The following is a 21,131-nucleotide window of genomic DNA, read 5'->3' as shown; positions in this document are numbered from 1 at the left end:
CCAAATTGTCCTAGGATGGCAGTTGAAACTGACTGCATTGATCAAATGTGTCAAATATTGCTGAGAGACAAATAAGAGAAAAGTGAGAAACAGTCATTTGGAGTTGACACATGGAGGTGAACTTGCAAAAACAATCTTCACAGAGCCTGACTGCAGTGGATTCAGGGGAGATTGAGAAGAAGGCAAAAGGATTCAGCAAGTGGAGGACACAATTTCACTGAATTTTACTGCAAAATGACAAAGATAACTAGTTTTTTAATGTTTGGAAATGAGGAAACCACAGAAGGAGTGTCATAAAATGGGGTATGATAGACTGTTTCCATTATGATGAGACTAGTCTATTAGAAATGGGGAAATTGATAATGTAGACAAGTGGAGGGAAATCATCAGAAGGGCTGAAAGAGGAGAAATAGGTGGAATCTTGTGCACAATGGTGAGCTGGCCTTAGATAGTAACCAGAGAAAAAGCAGAAATGATTTTTATAGAAGCCAGTAGGCTATTGCAAGAGATGCAGAAGTGGAAGTTCTCTAATTGTCTTTTCTGTTTTCTCAGTAAAATAAAAACTAGTTATCAGATGAAAGTGAGGAGAAGGGTACCTATTGCAGTTTTGAGGAAAGAGATGTGAATTGTCATGTTCTTGAAGAATGGGATAGTGAATTGAGGGGGACAATCTAACAGAGTTTAAGGCTAACAGAAGCCCAGTTAAGGCTTACTATTAACAACTTAAAATGAGGCTAAACTACAACAAGCTCAATGTGAACTTTTCCATCATTACAGACATAGAGGTAGCAATGATTTATATTTAAACTGAGGTGAAATTATATTTTCTAGATATAAGCAATGAAAGGAAAGATGGAAGTAGAGGGTATTTTCAAAGCAATCCTCTTAATGATAGACAATGAAATCTAAGACAGATAAGAAAGGAATAGAGGAAAATGAGAGGACTTAAGAATGGTGTTTTGAAGGAAATTGTAAGGTTTAAGAATTATTGACACTGGTACTGTAAAGGAATAGGCTTGAAAGAGTACGCTCATTAGACAGAGCTTAGAATGCTGGAAGCTGAGGCTTTGGCAGGTATGCAGTTATTGTTAAAACAAATGAGATGCAGGACATGATTCAGTTCAGTTCAGTTCAGTTGCTCAGTCATGTCCAACACTGCAACCTCATGGACTGCAGCACGCCAGGCTTCCCTTTACATTGCCAACTCCCGAAGTTTACTCAAACTCACGTCCATTGAGTCAGTGATGCCATCCAACCATCTCATCCTCTGTCATCCCTTTCTCCTCCTGCCTTCAATCTTTCCCAGCATCAGGGTCTTTTCTAAGGAGTCAGTTCTTTGCATCAGGTGGCCAAAGTATTGGAGTTTCAGCTTCAGCATCAGTCCCTCCAATGAATATTCAGCACTGATTTCCTATAGGATGGACTGGTTGGATCTTCTTGCAGTCCAAGGGACCCTCAAGAGTCTTCTCCAACACCACAGTTCAAAAGCATCAATTCTTCGGCACTCAGCTTTCTTTATAGACATGATTACTGCATGATTTTTGCATTCTATAATGCAAGAAATTGAGAGGAACTTCCTTCAGTTCCCTCAGAAACTTCCCTGGTCCAGTGGGTAAGACTCCAGGCTCCCAATACAAGAGGTCTGGGTTCGATCCCTAGTTAGGGAACTAAATCCCACATGTTGCAACTAAGAGTTTGTATGCTGAAGATTCCATGTGCTGCAATGAAAGATTAGTCATGCTAACAACTAAAAGATCCAGTGTGTCATAACAAAGACCAGGCCCAGCTAAATAAATAAATAGAAATCAAAAGTCTATGGAATTGCATAAATCACTAATGGTGATATCAGCAAGAACTGTGGAATAGAGAAAAATAATTAGTCTGATAAATCTCCAGTATTATAAATGGTACATTGTCCTTTCTCTGGTTATTCGGCATTTTAATTTGATTTGCATCAGTTGTCTCCCTTTGATTGTAGGCAAGTGACAGAGGCAGATACTGAAATTTTATGGTCAACCCCACATATCTAAAATGTCCTACAATACTTTATGATCTGTATGGTTTATGAAGCAATTTCACATGCATTATCTCATTTTGTTTTCATAGTTATCTAGTGTGACAATTAGAAATGGCATTGTGTACCAGTTTTATAGATGAGGAAATTGAAGTTTGATGATATTAAATCATTTGCCAAAGTTCGTATGGGTACGAAATGACAATGTTTTTTCATGGGAACATATTTCACATGAATATGTTTCAGATTGGTGCATGGAAGACATTTATTAAGTATCAAAACTACTCTTTATTATTTCTGTAAAAAGTGTGAGACCATTTTTATGCAATGGGAATTTATAATAAGAAAAATGTATTATTTTAAAATTCCAAAACACAATTTAGTTATATAATATACTTTCATATTATTTCTCTCCTGTACTTAAACACTGTTTTCATTTTTATTTCTTTATCTTTAACATAATTTTTATTTTTGAAGGACACTTAGTAATTCTTAAGATGCCTTAGTTATTATAAGGCAATATATTATTAAGAATGTACATGCTTTTTAAAAGGTACTATACTAATTATTCTTATGAATATAGATACATAAAAGTAAGTAAAATACAGAGAGCAACTATTCAAAAGAACATTAAAATACTTTCAAATGAGAAGGTAATAAATATATCAGAATATTCAATTAGTTGGTCAAATGATAAAAGCCTTACAATCTTATCAATGGATTATAAAAAAAAATCCATAAACTTTTAATATGTTCTTTTTTCTTAAAAGATGTAAAAACTAATAATAGAAAAATGCTCCCATTTTATAATGAAGCATGCGTATCTAAAACAAAGAATTAGAACTATTCATAATGATGAGATTCTAGAAGCATTTCTTACAAAATCCCCCCAAAATAAGGAATAATTTTATTTAGAATTTTTCCAATTTAGGGTAATGTAGTTATACATTGGAGCTTCCCAGGTGGTGCTGATGGTAAAGGACCTGCCTGCCCAGTGCAGATAGACTTAAGAGATGCAGGTTCTATCCCTGGGTCTGGAAGATCCCCTGGAGGAGTAAATGGCAACCTACTCCAGTATTTTTGCCTGGAAAATCCCATGCACAGAGGAGCCTGGCAGGCTACAGTCCACAGGGTGGCAAAGAGTTGGACACGACTGAAGTGACTCAACACACACAATTAGATATTAGACAGGATTAAGAGTTTTTGTTCTTGACAAACAAGAGGAAAAGTATATTTCTTTTTCCAACCATCCCATCATACCTCTAGAATATCAAAAGACATCAAATAAATGCATCTTATATTAATAAGATATTTTAGGGCACAATACAATAACCAGATACATTATGAATAACAAAAAATCAGTATCTTTCTTATATCCTAGCAATACCAATTAGAAAATGTCATGAATAAAAAATGCCCTATTATAATGGGACCTTGAAATCCCAAGAATAATTCTAACAAGAAAGCATTGTACCTATTTTAAGAGAACTATAGGACTTCATGGAAAGATTGAAAGCAAGATTTGAATAGATAAAATATGTATTGTGTAGACAGGAAGAAAAAGTAAAAAAATGACAATTCTTAAATTAACTGAAATTCATTATAGTCAATATCCATTCATAACTTAAAAAACATTATTATCAAACAAAAAATAGAAAAGAACTACCCTAATCTGATAATTAGTAGTTCAGAAAAGACAGAAAATAAATACTTAATGTTGAGTTACTGAAAATTATCTCTCTGAATTTGGGAAAATAACGTGTCCACTATTGCTTTTATTCACTATTGTATCGATGTTCCTATGCAGGACAAAAGAAGAAGAAAGACAAATAAAAGGCAGGAACTTTTAGAATGAAAAAAAATTCTCATTATTTGCAGATAACATCAGATATTCCAAAAGAAACTACAAATATGCTATTAGAATTAATAAGTAAATTTAACAAAGTTACTGTACACAAGATCAAAATATAAAGTTAACTATATTTCTATATAGAAGCAATGAATAAACATGAAAATTTGAAAAGAAACTATTTGTAATAACATAAATATAAAATACCTAGAAATAAATATGACAAAACAAATACATGACCTCTACACTGAAGCTACGAAATAATATTGTTGTTAAGTCACTAAGTCATACCAATACTTCTGTGACCCTAAGGACTATAGACAGCCAGCATCCTCTGTCCATGGGATTTTTCAAGCAAGAATACTGGAGTGAGTTGCCATTAACCTCTTCAGGGGGTCTTCCTGACCCAGGGATTAAGCCCACATCTCCTGCTTGGCAGGTGGATTCTTTACCACTGACCACTAGGGAAGCCCATAAAATAATACAGATACATATTAAAGAGGATCTAATTAACTGGAAATACATATACATTCCTGGATGGAAAGACTCGATTTTATAAAGATATCACATCCCTAAATTGATCTATACATTAATGTAATCCCAATGAAAACAAAGTAGGAGGGTGTGTGTATGTGTGCTGCTGCTGCTAAGTCACTTCAGCCGTGTCCGACTCTGTGTGACCCCATATACGGCAGCCCACCAGGCTCCACCATCCCTGGGATTCTCCAGGCAAGAACACTGGAGTGGGTTGGCATTTCCTTCTCCAATGCATGAAAGTAAAAAGTGAAAGTGAAGTCACTCAGTTGTGTCCGACTCGTAGCGACCCCATGGACTGCAGCCCATCAGGCTCCCCCATCCATGGGATTTTCCAGGCAAGAGGACTGGAGTGGGGTGCCATTGCCTTCTCCGTGTGTATGTGTATTTGTGTACAAATGTAGGTATATGTGATATTTTATATGAAAATTGATATGGAATTGTAAAGGACCAAGAATATCAAAGGCTATCCATCTAGCTATCATCTATTTATCTGTCTCTTAGGAGTTGGTTTTGTTTCTCTGGCTGAATCCTGATACAATCCATAAATATTTTGACTTAAATAAATCCATTCCAGAGATGGGAATACCAGACCACCTGACCTGCCTCTTGAGAAACCTGTATGTAGGTCAGGAAGCAACAGTTAGAACTGGACATAGAACAACAGACTGGTTCCAAATAGGAAAAGGAGTACATCAAGGCTGTATATTGTCACCCTGCTTATTTAACTAATATGCAGAGTACATCATGAGAAACACTGGGCTGGAAGAAGCACAAGCTGGAATCAAGATTGCCAGGAGAAATACCAATAACCTCAGATATGCAGATGACGCCACCCTTATGGCAGAAAGTGGAGAAGACCTAAAGAGCCTCTTGATGAAAGTGGAAGAGGAGAGTGAAAAAGTTGGCTTAAAGCTCAACATTCAGAAAACTAAGATCATGGCATCCGATCCCATCACTTTATGGCAGATAGATGGGGAAACAGTGGAGACAGTGGCTGACTTTATTTTGGGGGGCTCCAAAATCACTGCAGATGGTGATTGCAGCCATGAAATTAAAAGACGCTTACTCCTTGGAAGGAAGGTTATGACCAACCTAGATAGCATATTAAAAAGCAGAGACATTACTTTGTCAACAAAGGTCTGTCTAGTCAAGGCTATGGTTTTTCCAGTAGTCATGTATGGATGTGAGAGTTGGACTATAAAGAAAGCTGAGTGGCGAAGAATTGATGCTTTTGAACTGTGGTGTTGGAGAAGACTCTTGAGAGTCCCTTGGACTGCAAGGAGATCCAACCAGTCCATCCTAAGGGAGATCAGTCCTGGGGGTTCATTGGAAGCACTGATATTGAAGCTGAAACTCCAATACTTTGGCCACCTGATGCGAAGAGCTGACTCTTTAGAAAAGACCCTGATGCTGGGAAAGACTGCAGTTATTCAATTATTATATTGCTAAATAAAAAATTTACAGATTTAAAAATCTGTTTTATAATTTCTTATATTTTGTTTTATAATATTATTTTATAGTTCATTAAGGCAATTCCTATATCAAAGATGAGAGTAATTCTCTTTGATGGCAATTAGTTTTATTCTTTGTCATATTCAAAGGGTCACATAATCCTTAACATTTCTCTAAATTTGGTTAATAAGGGATAATGAGTGAATATGGTTTGCTTAGTTCACTTCTTCTCACTGCCGCCATGGTAAGAGAGCGCTAACAAAAATTGATCTCATTTCTATCCTTTCATTAGTTGTTGATTTATTTTGGATAAGATACACACATACATGCATCTGTAAAAGGAAGATCATGTCTCGTTTCATTAGGTTACCCTATTTTTTTTTCACTTTATAAAAGCAATTTGGACACACTTGAGAAAAAATTTTAAATGTAGACCAGAAAACCAGAAAGAAATAAATATCACTCATGATTCCTCCTCATGTGAACAATCAAGGTTAATGGGTTTATCTTCTAATAACTTTGGCCTTAGAGATAAACATTTGTCTTGAGATCATAGGATAGATACAGTTCTGTCTCAATATATATTTTTCTTTAAATTATATATAAAATTTCTTCATAAATACCAGTCATGATTGTGCCGTGATTTCTGTAGTCATATTTTTGGTCACTGCGCTGTGCTGTGCTTAGTCACTCAGTCGTGTCCAACTCTTTGCAACTCCATGAACGGTAGCCACGCTCCTCTGTCCATGGGGACTGTCCAGGCAAGAATACTGGAGTGGGTTGTGATGCCCTTCTCTAGGAGATCTTCCTGACCCAGGAATCGAACCTGGGTTTCCTGTACTGTAGGCTGATTCTTTTCCAGCTGAGCTACCAGGGAAGACCCTTTGGATCACTAGGTTATGCTAAATTTTAATTTTTCATAAGTAATTTCTGAGGAAGGACTTTATAAATAAATTTTTGCCTAAAATATCTGATTTTGTATTTATTTCATATAGAGTATTTTCCTTCTGAGAAATCACTGCCTTGAATAACAATAAACTGGTTAACTAAAATTTTCTACTTTCCTTCATATTTTAAACATTGATGGCTATAAGTTTTCTTAGCAAGGAATGGATAAATTTACTTTAATTGATTATCCGTTTTCTTTTATAGTCTTCCCTTGAGTCCAATTTTTTTTTTTTTTTTTAATTTGTGGCAATTTGCTGCCTTTCCTCTTTAGTCTGGGTAACGGGAAATACACAGATTTGGAAGCCAGAGTACAGAGGTTGGAATTCCAGCTGTGCCACTCACTAGCCCTTTGAAGTTGGGAAAGTGGTTAACATGTCTGTGCCTCATTTCTTTATCTGAATAATGGGAATAAATATAGTACCCCCCCCAAAGAGTTGTATGAATTCATATAAACTGAGAAGGCATGAAAAGTCCTTATAGAGTTTGGTACACAAAAAACACTACTGTAAAAATATACTTTATTTTTATATTAGGTTTTTTGGAAAGTTTCCTCCTTTCTAGTACTCAGTGTTCTTTTATTTTCTCCAGTTTCTGTGGCAGAAAAGTTTAACTTCCCTCAACTTGTCTAGAGTTTTCTGAGTTTCTAGCCAGTCTAGCCAGATCATAGTCTCAACCGGATGATGGAACTGTTTTCTCTAATTACCTCTTTGGTTTGGTTGTGTTGTCTCATTCTTCTTGCCCATTATCAAAACTCATGTAAGCACGATATTCCCAAACCCCTTATATATGACAGAAGAGCTGGAGGCAGAAATGCTTGAGGGAAGATATCAATACTAAATAATATTAACACTCAACCTTACTTTCAAAACACTTTTTTATACATTATTCACAATCAACCCTATCATTTTATCAGGTCAGGAAATTTTTTTTTTCCTATTTTCCATATAGAGGAAGAGACTCATAGAAGTTCATTTATTGGCCTGGAGTTACCATATCTAAGGGTGGCAAAGTCAAGCATTTAGCACTGGCTTTCTGACTCTGTAGAATGGTCTTTCCATTGCATAAAATTGAGTCTCCATAATATATTAGTCAGCTTTTACTAATGTGCTGCTATAATAAGCAACATAAAAATCAGTGTCTTGCAAAATCAACAGTGCTTTATTTCTTGCCTGTGTTATCTGAGATTACAGTTACATTGCTGATGGACAGTCTCCATCTGAAAGATACCATTCTTTTGGCCAAGAGAAAGAGCAAGGACTCATCACTCAATGATGCTTAATGCTTCTGCTTAGGCATGGTATACATTGTATCTGTTGACAACTCATCGTTTAAAACATATCGTATGATGAATCTTAGCAAGGATGGGATGGAGAAGAAAGTTCTTCTCCAAGGAGTGGTTCTGGAAATCATATGGCAATGGGCAAAATTGTGTAATCATATCATACAGAAGGACAGAGTAAGTAAGTGAGGGCAGTAATGTAATAGACAACGGAAATTCATGAACTGAAAAAGATACAGAGGAAGGTCTTTGGAGTAGAACAAAGATAAATCCTAAAAAAAATAAATAAATAAAAAATAAGACTTCGGAAGGATTTCTCTGTGTGAGCGACTTCTCAGTGATAATTCTGTAGCTTGATTTTTTTTCTCCTTAGGTATTCAGAGGTTGGAGATAGCTGTTTCCAGTGGCAAAGAAGTTGGTTAGAAGCAGTGTCAGATATAAACTAGCTGAGAAAAAGAGGTCAAAAGAGAAAGCTGTATGTCAAGCACAAGTGCTAGGTTGCTGACTTCAGAATTTTAGACTATTAATTTGACAGCACAGCTTCCTTTTGGAAGTGCTGAGTTATATAGGCTTCCTTTCCTGTAAAGTCCCTCAGGTACTGAAACCTATAAAAAGTGCCTGAAATGATTCTTCCTTGAAAATGTAATTCTTCCTTGAAAACCTAGCTTGGTTCTTTCTTTTCCTAACCAAAGACTGGAGTCACTGAACCCAGGAACAAATTCAAAGGCTGGGGATTATATCTGATAGACTAGACACTTTGTCAGAACATGGTAATGATGCGAGTGAGGTCAATGGTTGCAATCTGTCTGAAGATATCTTAACTTTGTTTTTTTCCCATCGCTATTATCCTTCACCTTGCTCAGCCATCATGCACTTGTCAGAGGGCTGAGGCCAATGTGTGCAACACAAATCCACTACCTGTAAAAAAAATATGTCAAAACATATGATCTGAGTATACAGTTGCATTTGCCACTCACACAATAGTCTGAGACTTTCTGGTTGACTGGCTGCTCCCCTCAATGTAGTGACTCAGAAACCCCCATTTCTTCTATCCTGTCGTTTTGGCATCCTCACTATAACAAATGCTCAGTCAGCAAAGAGGGAAATATTTCTTGGTTTCTTGTAATAAATTATGCAAGACCCCTTTTTTTTTTTTACATATGTCATTTTGGTTCACATTATATTGGTTGAAAATTAGTCAATGGTCACACTAATTCTAATCAGAGTAGACTGGTTGGTCAGGAGCTCTCTAGAAATAATTTCATACAATGGAATAAAGGGCACCCAATTTGATATCCCTGCCACATCCATTTTCACAATTAAAGATGTCTGAGTTTTTTTCCTCATAATTTTCTCCTAAAAAAGTTATTTTATTTATAAATTTGCACCTAAGTTGTTTGGTAAAAGTAATAAAAGGAAAAGAAAAGCACATGACTATTTTTTCCATAACATTAAAAGGAAGCATATACCCAGTACTGTTTCCTTCACAGCAGTTAAAGGGTCCATTTGGGTGTCATTATTCTGAAGACTGAAGCATCAATAATTTGAACATACTTGGAGCTCTATCTATCAGATTTACCAACGGAATAATTTATCCACATAATGCGCTACGCCTACTACTAGGAAAACAGTTTTAATAATAGCATCCAGATGGTCCTCCAACTTAGGAATGGTTTATGTTCTCAAATTTTGTTTATAAATTGATTTGTGGTCTTTGAGATATTATTTTATACATTCAGTATTACATATGGTGATTGTCTTTATGCCATCCACTAAAAGCCTATTTAACCCATCATATAATTTAGATGCAGAACCTTTGCAATAAAACCTGTAGTAAATACCTTTGTTGTGATATTGGTAATTAACATAAAAACCTAGAAATGAAAAGTCATTTTCTGAATATTGAGTATTTAATTAAGAGTGTTGACACTATAATGTATAAGACAGCTATTATAATGGCACATACTTTGATATTTGATAATAGCTGGATTTACTTTTTATTTAGAAAAATAGAGTCAGACTATTTAGTACTTGTATTTTTACAGTTGGAAAAGTTTACATTCCATCACAGTGAAGTATGGTCAAAGTTAACAACCCCAATTTTAAAATACCCAGAATCGGTCATAACCACATTTATTTCATAAGATCCCTATATGCATTTGCATTAATTCTGGCACTGTAATAGTCTGCTTGGAAAGCTATTTCCATATAGAAATATGCATTATGAAAAATGAGAAATACCCACCCCTTCTGTATATTAGCTATTTGTCACTCATGGGCAACAATGTTGACATCCATGAAGGCTGTGAACATTATTCTAAGTGGAACGTGCAGTGACCTAGATGAAAATACAAGATAATGTAAATAATCTCTTACTAAAAAATAGCATATTAAACCAAAAGTATTTTACAGAACTGATAACAACAACAAAAAATGAAAACAGTGTATAATCATGAAAGATAATCATGAAAGTGAGTGGTGGAGATGGAGTAAAGGACATCATTGGAAATGAGGGTGTTAAGGAGATGCTAAGTCAGGGAACTGGAGCAATCATGTACACAGATGTTGAGTTTATCTAAAACAACCATATTGCTTGGGATAGAGAGCAAGACTGTGGGTCAGGACCAGAACATCCAATGCATGACGGAGAATGATGGCAGAGAGAACAACAGGGAAAATAATCCTTTTAGGAAGAGAGAAGTTTCAGTTGAGACCACAGGGTAGAGGCAGGGAAAAGAGATTGGAGATTTAGAGGTGTTTATATGGAGTAGGACTTACCAAGCACTCTAAAACTGGTTTATAAGTGTTGTTGTTGTTGTTCAGTCACCCAGTCATGTCTGACTCTGTGACCGCATGGACTGCAGCATGCCAGGCCTCCATGTCCCTCCCCATATCCTGGACTTTGCCCAAGTTCATGTTCATTGCATCAGTGATACCATCCAGCAGTCTCATCCTCTGATGCCCTCTTCTCCTTCTGCCCTCAATCTTTCCCAGCATCAGGGACTTTTCCAATGAGTTGTCTGTTCATATCAGATGACCAAAATACTGGACCTTCAGCTTCAACATCGGCCCTTGCAGTGAATATTCAGGGTTGATATCCCTTAAGATAGACTGGTTTGATCTCCTTGCTTTCCAAGGGACTTTCAGGAGTCTCCTCCAGCACCACAGTTCAAAGGCATCAATTCTTTAGTGTTCTGCCTTTTTTTACGGTCCAGCTCTCACAACCATATGCGACCACAGGGAAGATCACAGCCTTGACTATAGGGACCTTTGTCAGCAGAGTAATGGCTCTGCTTTTCAACACACTCTGTTTGCCATCACGTTCCTGTCAAGAAGCAATTGTCTTCTGATTTCATGGCTGCAGTCACTGTTTGCAGTGATTTTAGAGCCCAAGAAGAGAAAATCTGACACTACTTCCACCTTTTCTCTTTCTATCTGTCATGCAGTAATGGGGTCCGATTCCATGATCTTAGGTGTTTTTTTTTTTTTAATATTTAGTCTTAAGCTGGCTCTTTCACTCTCTTCCTTCATTCTCAACAAGAGGCTCTTTAGTTCCTCTTCGCCTAGAGTGGTATCCTCTACATATCTGAGGTTGTTATGTTTCTCCCGCCTATCTTGATTCCAGTTTGTAACTCATCTAACCCAGCATTTCTCATGATGTGCTTAGCATATAGGTTAAACAAACAGGGTGACAGCAGACAGCCCTGTTGTTCCCCTTTCTTGATCTTGAACCAATCCTCTATCTTTATTAACAGCAGTGCTTCTTAAGGCCCAGTTGACTTTGCACTCCAGAATGTCTGGCTCTGGATGACTATTCACACCATCTTAGTAATCCAGTTCATTAAATTCTTTTTTATACAGTTCTTCCATGTAGTCTTTCCATCTCTTCTTGATCTCTTTAGTGTCTACTAGGTCTCTACCATTGTATCCTTTATTGTTCCTATCTTTGGGCAGAATGCTTCTTTGATGTTTCCAATTTTCCTGAAGAGATCTCTAGCTTTTCCCATTTGTTGTTTTCTTCTATTGTTGAGCGTTGTTCATTGAAGAAGGCCTTCTTGTCTCTTCTATTTTTTGGAGTGTTAGTGTTAGTCTCTCAGTCATGCCCTACTCTTTGAGACCCCATGGACTGCAGCTCACCAAGCACCTCTGTCCATGGGATTTTCCAGGCAAGAGTACTGGAGTGGGTTGCCATTTCCTTCTTCAGGGGATCTTACCAACCCAGGGATCAAACTCAGGTCTCCTGCATAGCAGGCCAATTCTTTGCCAACTGAGCTACCAGGGAAGCCCTTTTTTGGATCTCTGTGTTTAATTGGATGTACCTTTCTCTCTTTCCCTTGCTTTTCCCTTCTCTTCTTTTTTCCACTATTTGTAAAGCCTCCTCAGATACCCACTTTGCCTTCTTGCTTTTTTTCTTTGGGATGGTTTTGTTCACCTGTACAATATTACCAACCTCTGTGCATAGTTCTTCAGGCACACTGTTAACTAAATCTAGTCCCTTGAATCTATTTGTTATCCCTACTGTGAATTCATATGGGATTTGATTTAAGTCATACCTGGGTGGCCTATTTTTTTTCCTGGTTTTCTTTAGTTTAAGCCTGAATTTTGCTATGAGAAGCTGATGATCTGAGCTACAGTCAGCTCCAGGTCTTGTTTTTGCTGACTGTATACAGCTTCTCCATCTTTGGCTACAAAGAATGTAATCAATTTTGATTTCAGTATTGACCATTTGGTGATGTCCGTGTATAAAGTCATCTCTTGTGTTGTAGACAAAGGGTCTTCACTATGACTAGTGCATTCTCTTGGCAGAATTCAGTTAACCTTTGCCCTGCTTCATTTTGGAGGAAGGGCAAAGAGCTGAGTAAGTTTCAAGAAAATTCAGAATATTCTGCTTGATGGTTTAAGAGAATACTTAGCGCCGGAGCAATATCGCTTTGGAAGTGGACTGATGATTGTAGGAAGAATCTGGTGTTTGGAGTCTCAAGAAAACAGCATAGGTCCCCAGCAAGAGAAGACTCAGTTATGTATCAATGGCTCAGGCCATTCAAGTCCCATGCAATGGTCCGATTGACCTGCTTGGGGATGAAATGGGTCATCTGCATCCAGCTTGTACTGAAGCCAATTATGGTGTTAGACTCTTTGGAAAGAGAGAAATCTGAGATAACCTCTCAGTATTCCAGGAGATTTAGGTTCTAAATATTTCTGATTGATTCTTGGCTCTAAAATATACTTTAAAGTTTCTTCATTCTACCCTGTGCTTCATAAGTCTCTTGTTCTGAGAACTTATTGGCAGGATTACTAAGATGATAGTGTGAGTGTCAGGGAACAGCGCTGGGGCTTGGATCAAACTGTGTGGGAGGGACCTTGGGTTAGTTTCCTCATGGAAGATTGTAGAGGTTCCTCTCCATCACTCTGCATTTAGCCTTCTCAGGTGCCTGGCCATGATAATCTTTTTTGTTTTAATTTATTTATTCATTTTTGGCTGCACTTTATGGTATGTGGGATCTTAGTTCCCTGACTACAGATTGAACCCAAGTCCCCTGCATTGGGAGCATGGAGTCTTAACAACTAGACCACCAGGGAAGTCCCCCCGGCCATGATAATCTTAAAGCACTGCTAGATACTTCACTCACAATAGCCTTTTGCTAAAGTTTGGTGAGGTTTTTTCAGCTTTGGGTGGGACAGGAGAAACAACCAAGCTCTCTTTCACATCACATAGTTTACATCTGTTGGAAAAGGACTTGTAGCTGTGATCTGTTGAAAGCATGCTCCACCTTTCACAACCACATCTTCTTTAGACTGTGATTGCTGGCTGTTTCAATGTTTTGAACCTATTTGAAATAATTCTGTCTTTTCCTGAAAGCTGTCTTTACCACAGAGAACTGGGTTTCCAGGGTGAGGTACTTGGTGCTAATGTGTGTGATTAGTCCACGCAGTAGCAGATCTCTGGACTGATACTGGCCCCATGGCATCACCATGGCTAGGCATGATGACCTATATACCTGTATGGAAAGTTGTTATTTGTATGAGTAAAGTTTTAAAGCTTCAGCCATAGATGGAATCCAGGAAGATACAAGTATCTGTATCAGACATGGTAAGGGACAGTTGTAAAAAGTAAAGCAATATTAAGTCTCAGGCTTTTCATCTATAGAAACTTGGCTACTTTGACCTTCATCTGTATCTTCTAGAAGCGCTTAGTTCTGGGTATAAGATTTCCTTATACCCAGAGACATCCCTATATAGATTATCTCAGAAATGGTGATGTGATGAGTCCAGTACTGCCAGGATCTAGGCAGGTACATGACAAGAGTAGGTAAAAATTATTGCTGGACCAGAGGAGTCATGGTCCCTGTTATGGAAGATGCCATTCATTAGGCATCTAATGGAACACAGAGGGTTATGAGTCATTGAGGCTGAGCTGATGTGGATTTGTCACCCTTTCAGACAGAGTGACATTGGTATCCTCCCCAACTCATTGTATCTTAGGGCTAACCTTAGGAAAGGGGCCACTGCTAATGAATATTCAAGCTCCCCAGAGACAGTGCACAGATAAAGGGGTGAGTAGAGATCCTGCATTGCCACTGGACCCTTTTCAGCACTCCAGAGAGGGAAGCTCTCTGTCATGTTCTTTGTTTCAAACAACATTGAGGCACAAAGGAAGATTGAGAGGGTAGTGAACCTGAGAAAAATCATTTCTGCCAATATATTTTATGAGTACTTGAATGTCTAATTCTGAAAAGGATTATAAACTTTCCAAGGTCCTGGGCCTTACCTATTACAAGAGCAAAAGCACCAAAGAAATGCTGATGTAAATATGTCATCAAACGAGAGGTGAAACAGAATGGGGGAGGTGGGGTGGGCATTTTCCTTACAGTCCCTCACTCAGTGGTATAGTACAAGCAACACTGACTCTCTCCTCTGTGTTGGGTTACCATCCTTTTGTCAATCATATGCTAGCTCTCTGATTTTTTCCCCCATGGTTTTCTAGTTTTCCCCCCTAACTTCTCATACCTACTTCCTGGACAATAATGCATTTTTTTTTCTAGATGTATATATTTAGTAACATTAAGTTATACATAATTTGCTCATATAATCTGAAAATGTAACGTGCATCTATTTGTATCTTCTTTATAATTTCTGTCAGTTAGTCATGTCTTATCTCCTTTTTGTGATCACATACTACCAAATGTGACTTGGTTTTATTAGTTATGTCTGCTGCCTTTACTAGTTGTTTTTGTCTTATTCACTTCTTCTTTTATCTCAGATATTTCCTTTCTTCTACATCTACTGAGTTTGACTTTTTTTTTTTTTTTTTTTTACTTTGACTAGTTTTGTAGTTAATTTTGAGACTTACCTGATTCCTAACATTGCCGTTTTAGATTTAAATTTGCCTTCAATGACTTAGGTTGCACCCATCAGGTTTCACTGGTACTGTTGCTCATGATTGTTCGTTTCTAAATAGTTTGTCATTTCCTTTTTAATGCAAGTTACTTACACAGGTGCTATTCAGTTTCCAAATAAAAACAAACAATTATTTAATTTTAAATTTTAATTCTGATTTAATTGGTTTTTGAGGGGAAAGAATATAGCCTGTAAGTTTCCTATTTCATTTAATTTCATGATTAATGTATGCAAAGACTCTGTTAGATTTTAAAATACCGCAATTAAAATGGCAGTTTTTAGCTACTAAAATTATTTTATTTGAGTTACTTAAACTATTTTACCCTTAATTTTATGTCATTTATTTTAATTGAAATCTCTGAAGAGATTAATTGAAATCTCTCATAATGATTATGGATTTGTCCTTTTCTTCTTGTATATTTATAATGTGTTGCTTCCCACATTTTCACATTGTCAAAATGTATTGTTGACAATCTATATATAGGTAATAATATTACTATTCTTTTTTGTGTTTACATTTTTTCCTATTAGTTTATTTTCAGCTTTTATATATTATTTTCTCTTTAATGGTGTACTCAGTCTCTCAGTCATGTCAGACTCTTTGGGGCCCCACAGACTGTAGCCCGCCTGGCTCCTCTGTCCATGGGATTCTCTAGGCAAGAAAATTGCAGTGGTTTGCCATTTCCTCTACAGAGGATCTTCCTGACTCAGGGATCAAGCCATGTCTCTTGCGTCTCCTGCATTCGCAAACGGGTTCTTTACCACTAGTGCCACTTGGGAAGCCCCCTCCTTATTGGAATCACATTTAAAATCCAATCTGATAACCTGTGTTTTTTAAAATTTAATTTATATCATGAAAAAAATGCACTGATTTATGTTTACCATAATTTTGTATTTATTGTACTCTCATATTTCTTTCCTTTTTCTTTCCATTTTTTTTAATTGATCAAATTTTCACTCATCTTTTTTCCACTTTGAGAATTCAGAAAATTTAAGTCTCATTTTAATTTTTTTAGGTTGCTCTTAAATTTTACATATATACTTTAATCTTTTTTGTGTTTTGTTTTTTGGTAAGGACATCCAGAACTAGTTTACTGGTCTGTTTTGTTGACTTTAAACCATGTCTTGTCCTTTTTATTTTTAGTTAGCCTTGTGTGTAGTTGGTTAATTTTACAGTCTTTTCAAGGAAATTTTAGCTGTGTTGCTTTTTCCCTATTTTGCATTTGTTTTCTATTTTACTGACTTTTATCTTTCATCCTAATTATTCTCTCCCTTCTGTATTTGTTGAGTTTAATTGCTCTCTGTCTCACTGTCATGCTCTCTCTCTTAACTTTGTGAGATGCATAATTATAGCACAATTTCTTCTTTCCTAGTATATATGAAGCTTATTTTAGCTGTATCACACAACTGTGATATGCTGTATTGTCATTATTATTAAGTTCAAAATAATTTCTAATTTTCACAGTCAATCTAATCTCATATATTGAATTCAATTACTATATTTTCAGCCCTGTAATTTTTATTTGAATTTTTAAATATATACTGCAGTTCCCTAAATTCTATTATCTCATTATGTATTTTCTTCAACAGACTTATGCTCAAGGTTTTATAAACTTCATCTAAGAAATATTGTATCTAGATCATTTGTGACACCATTTTATCTCTTGGATATTTTTCCCCCTTTGGTTTTGGTAATTTGTTCTTATGTCCTGACATGCTTTGCTGGTAGCTGGCAATCTGTTATTGGATACCTGAAATTGTACATTTTTATAATGTAAATATTATAGATGTTGCCATTTTCCTCCAGAGAAGCTGTAGTTTTCCACTAGTCCACCATTAAAGTAGAGGCATTTCACCTTGATATAATCCAGGATTGTGATAATTTGAGACTAGATTTCAGGCTTTCTTTGGGTTTGTCTGTGTTTGATATTTCTTTTATCTTTGAGGATATCTCTTTAGATATATTAGCTGAAAGTCCAGGATGTTTATAATTATCCATTCTCCTTAACAGACCCAAATTCCAAATTTTATTTCCCAACCTTTATGACACCTTAACTTCTTAGCCTGTGAATCTGGATTACGTTTATTTTGGTCTGTTGCTCCCTCCCACTTAAGATATACCAAAGTTTAAAAAAAAATTATTAGTATAAATCTCAGGCTCGCTTCTCTATCTTGCTCATGCTAAGTGGCTTCAGTCGTGCCCAACTCTGCGACCCTATGGACTGTAGCCCACCAGTCTCTGTCCATGGGATTCTCCAGGAAAGAATACTGGAGTAGGTTGCCATTTCCTACTCTAGGGGAACCTCTCTACCCAGGGATCGAATGCCCGTCTCTTACATCTATCCTCATTGGCAGGCAGATTCTTGACTACTACACTACCACTTCTCTATAATACCCTGAAATCTTGAGTCCTCAAGTCCTGACTGCATTGGTAAACCCAAATTCCATGTTTTTCTTCCCAGCCCCATGAGACTGATGATAAAAAGCCTGTCTAAACATTTCTGCCCTTTAACACTCATACCATGAAACAGCAAATTCCCAATGGATAAAAGCAGTGAAAAACACCTGGCTCACACCAGTGTGTGTGTGTGTGTGTGTGTGTGTGTGTGTGTGTGTGTGTGTGTGTGTGTGTGTGTGTGTGTGTGTGTGTGTGTGTGTGTGTGTGTGTGTGTGTGTGTGTGTGTGTGTGTGTGTGTGTGTGTGTGTGTGTGTGTGTGTGTGTGTGTGTGTGTGTGTGTGTGTGTGTGTCACACCAGTGTGTGTGTGTGTGTGTGCGTGCACCCTAAGATCTTCTCCTCCTAAGTCCTGGCTGCCTTGGTTTTTCTCTGATGCCTCCAAGCATTCTTTTTATTAAATTTGTGATTCTTTTATAGCTATTCTCAGTGGGTGGACTGGTTTAATCACAGCTACTCTTTCATAGCCAAAATCAGAAGTCCCTCATCTATTGAGATTTTAATTTTAATGATAAAAATATTCATTTCTATGGTATTTATTTGATACTTTTTCTTTCAAAATTTTACAAAGATAGTTATTTTTTATCTCTAAAGTCTATTTCCACCAACTCTAGTAGATCTAGCTTCTTGGATTTTTATTTTTATATTTTTGTGGAATTTGATGCTTCTCTTTTATAGTATCAGTTTTTTTCTGAGCATTTACCAGTACTTGGTGTCTGTTCATCTGTATTATGAATCCAAGTTTGCTTACTTACTGTGTTGTTAATAGCCTGTCTCTGATGGCTGTGGAAATGTAGCAGTGCTTTGCAGGAACAATGTTCCAGCTATAATGTAAGGAATCCTTGTCCCTTCTGGTGGTCAGTGGTTCCATCAGGTTTTCTTCTGCTCTGGCCAGTGCAAACTCAGTGCTAAATATCTTCATTTAGAAGAGGAATTTATCTATCTTTCTATGTCTGTGTTTCCAGCTAGATGATTCTGTAAAGTTCAACAAGATACAGTTCTAAGAAAGAGTTTTTCCAAGATCTACAATGAGATTTCTTTTGTTGAATCATCTGAGTATCAATTCAGGTGCTTTAATTGAGACTCTGTTATTGTTAAGAAATTTGGCCCAACTCTGTTAGAACAGGATGATTTTCTGACTTGGTAAGGATTCAAGTCATTAACCCTGCTCTTTCACATCTCTGTACATCTATGGGAGCCATATGGTGTGTGCTAAAGATACGGGCTTTTAAGTCAGACAGACTTCAGTTTAAACCTTCACTTTATCTTCATGAGTTGGGTGATTCATAAAATGTTATTTAAATTCTCCAGAATGAACCCATTCCTAACTTTTAGGATTATTATGAAGGGTTAATATCCATAAAATGTTTGGCAATAATACAGATAACCTCATCCTCAATAAGTGATAGATATTATGGTGGTAACTATTGTGGGTGGTGGTGGTGGTTTGGTAAGTAAGTCATGTCCAACTCATGAATCCCCACGGACTTTAGCCCACCAGGCTCCTCTGTCCGTGGGATTTCCCAGGCAAGAATACTGGAGTGGGTTGTACAGTACCTAAAAATTTACCTCTTTAATTAATATCAGAGATCTTAGAAAATTTTTAGTTTGTTTAAGCACAAACCAACTACAATCACAGAACTCTGTATGATTTTAACTCTTCATTTGAATTAGCCTGCTAGGGCTGCCATAACAAAGTATCAGACTGGGTGACTTGAAAAACATATATTTGTTTTTCATAGTTCTGGACGCTAGAAATCTGACATCAAGGTATTGACAGTACTGGTTTCTTTTGAGGCCTTTCTCATTGGCTTTTATTATTATTATTATTATTTTGGTTGCATGGGGTCTTTGTTGCTGTGCATGGGAGTTCTCCAGCTGTGGTGTAAGGGCTTCTCGTTGCAATGGCTTCTCTTGTTACAGAGTGTGGGCTTTAGGTGCGCAGGATAGGTAGTTGTGGCTCACAGGCTTAGGTGCCCTATGGCATGTGGGATCTTCCCAGACCAGAGATCCAACCTGTATCCCCTGCATTGGCAGGCAGATTCTTAAACAGGGGACCACCAAGGATGTCCTCTCATTGACTTTTAAATGTCCACCTTCTTGCTGTCAGGCCCTCACAGGGTCTCTGCACACACATATCTCTGGTGTGACTTTGTGTGTCCTAACTTCTCTTCTTATAAGAATAGCAGTTAGATTGGATTGGAACCCACTTTAAAGACCTCATTTATCTTAATTATCTACTTAAAGACCGTATGTCCAAATACAGTCACGTTCTGAGGTGCTGAGGGTCAGAAATGGGACATGTGATTTGGGGTAAGGGGAGGGGCCACAATTCAGCCCTTAGCACCATTACTCTTGGTTCTTCCTGCATTAAGTAATATCACAAGGGAAAGAAAATCGTATTTCTATAACATTATGTCTCCATACTGAGGTACTGCTTTAATTCTTTTGGCTTTAGAAAGTGTTACATAGGAAGTGTCTAGCTGAACAATGATTAGTTTTAGAAAACTATGTTTGAAACCATTTCCATAATGCTATCAAATTTCCTTTAATAATACAGTCTATATAAGAAGTATCTCCTGAAATTTACATTCTAGCAAAACTTCCATCTCCAGATAATGATAACTATAGGATAATGATTGATAAATGACAGATAAATAGATAGATATAGAAAGATACAGAAATATATAGAGATTATATATATATAATAGGTAGATTTTATAGATATATTTTTTCCTCAACTAACTATGGAGTTACAGCACAATAAATCCATCATAAGTTGAAAATATTGTAAGCCAAGATACATTTAACACACCTAGCCTGTCAAATATCATTAACTCCTCAGCCTATATTTGGGCAAAATCTAACACAAAGCCCATTTTTATAATACAGTATTAAATGTTTCATGTAATCTGCTGAATGCAGTACTGAAAGCAAGAAACAGAATGATTGTATGGGTACAGAATTGTTGTAAGCGTACCAGTTTACCTTCCTGATCACATGGATGACTGGAAGCTGCGGCAATGCCATCGTCCAGAATCACAAGAAAGTGTCCGAACCACACAGCACAAGCCCTGGACAAGATCCAAAGTCAGCATTTGAAGTATGGCTTCTACTTATTGGGTATCACTTTTACACTATCATAAAGTCAAAAAATTCCAAATCTAACCCTCCTAAGTTGGGGACCATCTATGTGTGTGT

The 21,131-nt window shown here is 36.9% G+C and overlaps 1 protein-coding gene across 3 annotated transcripts in view; it reads left to right on the top strand.

Moving 5' to 3' along the window:
- The window catches only part of GRM8 (glutamate metabotropic receptor 8), an 877,877-nt gene that overhangs the window by 837,271 nt on the left and 19,475 nt on the right, over positions 1-21,131 (top strand). The window lies entirely within an intron of this gene.

Source organism: Giraffa tippelskirchi, chromosome 10 (genome assembly GCF_054371585.1).
Source record: "Giraffa tippelskirchi isolate mGirTip1 chromosome 10, T2T-mGirTip1v1.2.pri, whole genome shotgun sequence".
Lineage (NCBI taxonomy): Eukaryota > Metazoa > Chordata > Mammalia > Artiodactyla > Giraffidae > Giraffa > Giraffa tippelskirchi.
This window is presented reverse-complemented; position numbering and strand designations above follow the sequence as displayed.